Consider the following 5970-nt stretch of genomic DNA (forward strand, 5'->3'; position numbering starts at 1 on the left):
TCCCCTGTCTCGTCAGCAGTGTTGGGGAGTAACGGGATACATGTACCGCCGTTACGTATTTAAAATACAAAATATGAGTAAATGTATTCCGTTAGTTACCGTTTAAAAAGGTGGTATTCAGAATACAGTTACTTTGTTGAAATAAATGGATTACACGGCGGTACTTCCTGTTTCATATTGTGGCGGGTCAGGACTGTTTGGGTTTTGTTTGACAGAAAATTCCAAATTCGTAGACTCCTCCAAATGCAGCCGACAAATGCGTCCTCCTTTTCCCCGAATTTGAAGGATGGGTCGGGTGCGTCTTTCGTGGCCCACCATATCCCAGAATTCATAGCGCGGCCTAGCCAAACTCCAGTTTCCAACAATGGTGGCCGCTACTAAGTTTTAAAATTACTCATACTAATCTTTCTGGGTCACAAAATAAACTTTTAACATATTTTCAGGTGAGAAAGTAGTTGTGTAAACATCAAATATCTGCTCGGTTTATCAAGATATCCCATATTTGCAAAAGTGCTTCGACGTTTTCGGAGACGTCTGCTACCCACCAGCTCGACAGCTAGCCGGGAGCTCGAGGGTTACTGATGCGGCCGAGAACAGCACAACTCCCGGCGCATCATTTTCAGATCACCGCGGAGTTTCGCTGCTCGGGTTAAACGTAATATATAAGTCACTTAGACAACCCAAAAATGTTATTGTTGGGCTTTTTTCAGTGTTTTGTTTGTTCGTGAGTCAATCTGTTTGGCTGAGATTAAAGTTATTAGATTAGATAAAATAAAACTTTATTAATCCCCCGGGTGGGTTCCTCCTTGGTTTTCACACAGCTGACTAAACGTCAAACAGAAAATTGATTAAACAGACGTGTGAGACGGTCGAGAGTTTACGCCAGCGTCCTGTTATATTTTAGATAGCAAGAAGCAGACGGCCGAGTTTATTAAACTCCACCGAGACAGCGGTGACGCTAATCAGAACTAGACCGTCCAATTTCACGGCCGTTTACTTCCGGCCTACCCGACCTTCTGAGGACCCGGCCCATGTAGACCGCGAAGGCCGGGTCCTCAGGAGGATGCAGCCCATGAATTTGGACACGACCTATGTGTCTGTGAGCGCGAGGAGGGAGAAAAAGGAGAGTGGAAAAGCAGAGTTGTCACTGAGCAGAAACGGGAGCTGGAAGCATGTAAATATAATAATAACCACTGCAGCCAAGAAGAGTAAGTACACTATTAAGACTCGACTGTACACTGTGTTCGTGTTTTCCTCAGAAACAATAAGTTCCGTTGGAGCAGTCTTTCAACGCCTCTCTCTGTCTCTCGCTAGCAAACTTGACCCACACAACAAAGTAAAGCTATTTTTTGGCTACGAGCCGACAGGGACCCCGCCGTATTAGTCAGAGGTCCCTTTACTACGGTTAGGAGCCGCGGACCTTCAGTAATAGTAATAAATCACACAGCAATAGTACATTCATGTAGCTGTAAAAAGCATGATAATATATTAAGTAATCCAAAGTATTCAGAATATGTTACTGTCATTGAGTAACGTAACGGAATACGTTACAGATTACAGATTACAGAATACATGCCCCAAAATGTATTCTGTAATCTGTAATGGAATACATTTTAAAAGTAACCTTCCCAACACTGCTCGTCACCACCCAGCTGTGGTGCCCTCCTGTATCCCATTCCCTGATTGCCCCCGTGAGTATATAAGCCCTGTGTTTTCTCCTGCTTGTTGCTGGTCTGTCTTTGTTGTCTCCCCGTGTTTCTGCTGTATGTAGGTTTTTAAGTCAGTTTTGTTAGTTTTCTCAGTTTATGTTTCTCTTGGTTTCTCTGTATGTCATTCTCCGTTCCTCCTGTATCCTGTTCACCTCACTAAATAAAGCTCACTCTCCATATCTACGTCAGTGCCCGCGTTTGGGTCCTTATACCACAACCCCACACGTCTGCCGTCACAGCCGTGACAATCTGCTTGATTTTGCTGTCATTTTATGCTTGAAAGATTCACGAGTCAGTGTTAAGTAGCTTAACAAACATACAGTCCTCTGAAAATGGTTACAAGTACAAGGACTGGACTTGTATAAAAATAATATTACCTGAAAGCAAAGTACAAATCCAGACATCATTTCTGGAGTATAAACACAAAATTCTCCAGCCTGCCACAAGAAATGCACATATCAGCTGCCAAACAGAACCTTAGGCTCATGGTTCTCTGCCAACTCTTAAGTCTTGCATAGAAAAGCAAACATATTCAGATCCCCATAGAGAAAAAAAACCCTGCAGAAAAGTCAACAGGCACATATCTTATATCCACTGGTGGCTCATTCTCACAATCTAGGGTTCATTTCACACCTCTAAATACTTTTACATCTTTTGCTGGTTGAGCTCTCACGGGCGGACCTACTGAGCAGCAGCCACTGCTGGCCGAGCCGCTTCTTTCCTCATACAACCTACCTTACATGGTAATATAACCCAGTGTACAGCACTGGGATTAGGAGCTTAAAAACATTTTTTTTGCTTTTGCTAATGCTTGTTAAGTATTTGTGTGTGTGGGCAAGTGTTTGCATTTGCATTTAAACCAACAGGAACGCAGAGAACACCTAGAAGTTTTAAGTGTTTCCTTAAGGTGGAACTATATTTCCAAAAACATCAGCTAATTCCCATATAGCTTTAAATATGACAGCTAATCATCAGTACGACTATGCCATTTCAACCGTTGCCACAGGTTCAGCAAGGCTGTGTGCCTCTGCACTTTGGAAATAGGCTTTGACAAAGAGGAAATCATCCTTCCAGCTTGCTTGTCATTTAAAAACAACCACTTTACATTTCCTTTCACTCTACTAATTAATATTCCTTTAAAAATTCCATTAACACAACAACAGCTTCCCAGCATACACGCACTCATTAAAAGTTGTCTTTATGTTACCATGGCAAAGCCTGATAACACATTCATTGTTGTGGTGTTGCTATGTTAATGTTCCCACAGGAGCTTCACAGGCCTGTTGGCTACTTACAACTCAATTAGCTGTCCTGAACGGGTGATACACTAAAATAAATAATATAGTGGGTGGAGAGGAATAATAAAACATAACGGTTTACAACACATCCATGATCATTTCCAAGCAGATTTACAGCACAAAGGGTGGTGAGAGTCTATATGAAAGCTAATGAAGGATTTAACAATAAACTCTCCAAGGTCCTGCTGGTATTAAAATTCTGATTTGCACAGAAAAAAAAAGTAGCTATAAAGTTGACCTAGTTGGGCAAGTGCCCAGTGATAGTTTCCTGACTACTATTTCTCACCCAGTGATGCTGTTATCTTTCCTCTGCAATCAGCCCACTCTCCACTTTCTTACGTCTTTTTATCAGATTGTGTGCCAGCTCAGTGTTAGTCAGAGTGTGGTGCATTTGTGGGGGCTGTTAGTTTGATTTACAAAGAAAAGAGTCAGTTATTCATTAGGTAAAAATACAAACGTGGTTTACACCATTTGTCACCTGAATTATGAATGAAGGCAATAAATGCAAACGCATAGCTCATAGGCAGTAACACATACAGTAGCTTGCTTGACTGTTAAATGACAATCTCCAGTGAACAATGTGTTTTTATTTTTTTTAATAATTAGTAAGCGACTACCACATTAGTTTACTTTGTTATACCGGGGAACAGCATAAAGCTATGGTGAAATGTCTGTGAACCCCCGGTGGCGCCAGTGTCCGGCAGCCTCGCCTCTGTCAGTGCGCCCCAGGGTGGCTGTGGCTACAATGTAGCTGCCATCACCAGTGTGTGAATGTGTGTGTGAATGGGTGGATGATTGGATATGTAAAGCGCTTTGGGGTCCTTAGGGACTAGTAAAGTGCTATATAAATACAGGCCATATTAAATGTCACCAGAAGCATCATAATATTTTCTACCAGGTAAAAGTTAAAGTTGTTCTATGAAAATGACCTAAAATTTCTATAAGACGATGCTAGATGAAACAATAAATGTCTTCTTGGCACTACTGCTGGACTAGGGGATCACATTACTGAAAGCAAAGGTTTTTCTACACATAGAAATTTATTTGTATATAATTTCCCTCAATAAAAAAAATGACATCTAATTATTTTGTTTTGTTTACCTTGGTTATCCGGTTTCAGGACTTTAGAAAATCTGGGCCCTGTTTCAGGAAGCCGGTTTAGTGGAAAAACTGAGTAAGTATACCCTGAGTTAACGAAAACTCTGGGTTTTCGGTTTCACAAAGCGAGTTCAGCTGAAGCCTGAGTGAGTCACTATGACAACACACGCCGTGAAGCTAACCTGCCCCCTAGCAGGTTTACTTCAACTAACCCTGACTGACCCCGCCCCTTTGTCGGAAACCTGACAGTAGGAAGTGTCAGACATGGCGTGCCACTTCCTTGAAGAGCCAGTAGATCGTGAAGCCCAAATTCTCCGCAGAGCTCTCCGCCGGGAGAGAGTGATCAGAGCGCGTTTGGACATTTTATCATTTCCTGATGATTTCCTGTGCGAACGTTACCGTTTTTCAGCACAATCTATAATTTATTTGAATAACATCCTCAGGCCATATATTACGCATGTGACACATCGCGGACATCCTCTCAGTACATATTATTTGTATTGCACTTCGGTTTTTTGCAAACGGGAGCTTTCTGTATAATATCGGTGACGCTGAGCACGTTTCCAAGGCTACCGTCTGTCGGGCAGTCAGGAATGTTACAGTTGCACTGAAACGTCTCCTGTACTCGTTTGTGGTGTTCCCCGGTCATAGACCCACAAGATTTATCAAAGAGGGATTCCACAAAATTGCAGGTATCAGGATGAACGAAACTTAATTCATGATGTGGTGATACTTGAACTACTACTTAAATTTTACATTTATTTTCAGGGTTCCCAGGCGTGATTGGCTGTATAGATGGCACTCACATTCCAATCATTGCTCCTTCAGTAAATGAAGGAGACTATGTGAACAGGAAGTCTTTCCACAGCATTAATGTGCAGGTACATAGTTCCCTGTAGCATTTCAAACTAACAAATTATTTCATTATAGTAATGGATGCTAATTTGTGTTCTCTGCACTGTGAAGATCATATGTGATGCTGCCAACATTATCACAAATGTGGAAGCCAAGTGGCCAGGCTCTGTCCATGACTCACAAATATTCCGTGAATGTACACTGAGCACAAAATTTGGACATGGTGAGTTGAAAATACTTTAAAATATATAAAGACCAATTGCTTCAGGGACATTTGAACTGAAGTGTATCCTTCTGTCTTAGGAGAGTTCACTGGCTACTTGCTTGGTGATAGGGGGTATCCATGTTTACCCTATTTGCTTACCCCTTACCCTGACCCTGAACCGGGCCCACAGCAGCGATATAATCTGGCTAATTGCAGGACAAGAGCCAGAATTGAAATGACTATCGGAATGCTTAAGGCCCGGTTCCAGTGCCTGCAAAGACTCAGGGTCACCCCAGAAAGGGCATGTGACATTATTGTGGCATGTGTGATTCTTCACAACATTGCCACAATTAGAGGAGAACACTGTCCTTCTGAACCAAACATCAGCAGTGATCCAAACCATGAACATCCTGACCCTCGCACGGACATACAAGATGGAAGAGCAGTCAGATGTCATATGTCACAATCATTTCCTTTGACCCATCACCTCAACATGTTGAAAGAAGAATAAACAGATTTTTTGTTCAACTGGCTTTATTGGTCGCCTGTATTTCCTGTACACAAAGTATTAAAAGATGTAAACCTCATAAAGTGTCTCTGTTGCTTCCTCCTCTGTAACAGCTGTCAATGTTTCTTCATTATTTTCCTGTAGTAAAGAAATTAACAACATTGCTGTTCTACTGTAAACTCATATAATCTGTGGAGTATTACTCATAACTGCATGTTGGTCTGGCTCAACAGGAGGCTGCACCAGATGCAGTACACCATCACCATCAACTGATAGAATATGAGGTTTATACAGGTC

The 5970-nt window shown here is 41.9% G+C and overlaps 1 long non-coding RNA gene across 1 annotated transcript; it reads left to right on the plus strand.

Annotated features, from left to right (window-relative positions):
* Positions 1-4662: 4662 nt before the first annotated feature.
* Positions 4663-5480, plus strand: LOC147337161 (uncharacterized). Its single transcript, XR_015124734.1, has 3 exons — positions 4663-4797; positions 4874-4986; positions 5072-5480. It is a non-coding gene; the product is annotated as an uncharacterized LOC147337161 (long non-coding RNA).
* Positions 5481-5970: the final 490 nt, after the last annotated feature.

Source organism: Aulonocara sp. 'chitande type north' Nkhata Bay, linkage group LG2 (genome assembly GCF_057382095.1).
Source record: "Aulonocara sp. 'chitande type north' Nkhata Bay isolate Kocher_YH1m ecotype deep benthic linkage group LG2, A_spYH_male_GT1.1, whole genome shotgun sequence".
In the NCBI taxonomy this organism is placed as follows: Eukaryota; Metazoa; Chordata; class Actinopteri; order Cichliformes; family Cichlidae; genus Aulonocara; species Aulonocara sp. 'chitande type north' Nkhata Bay.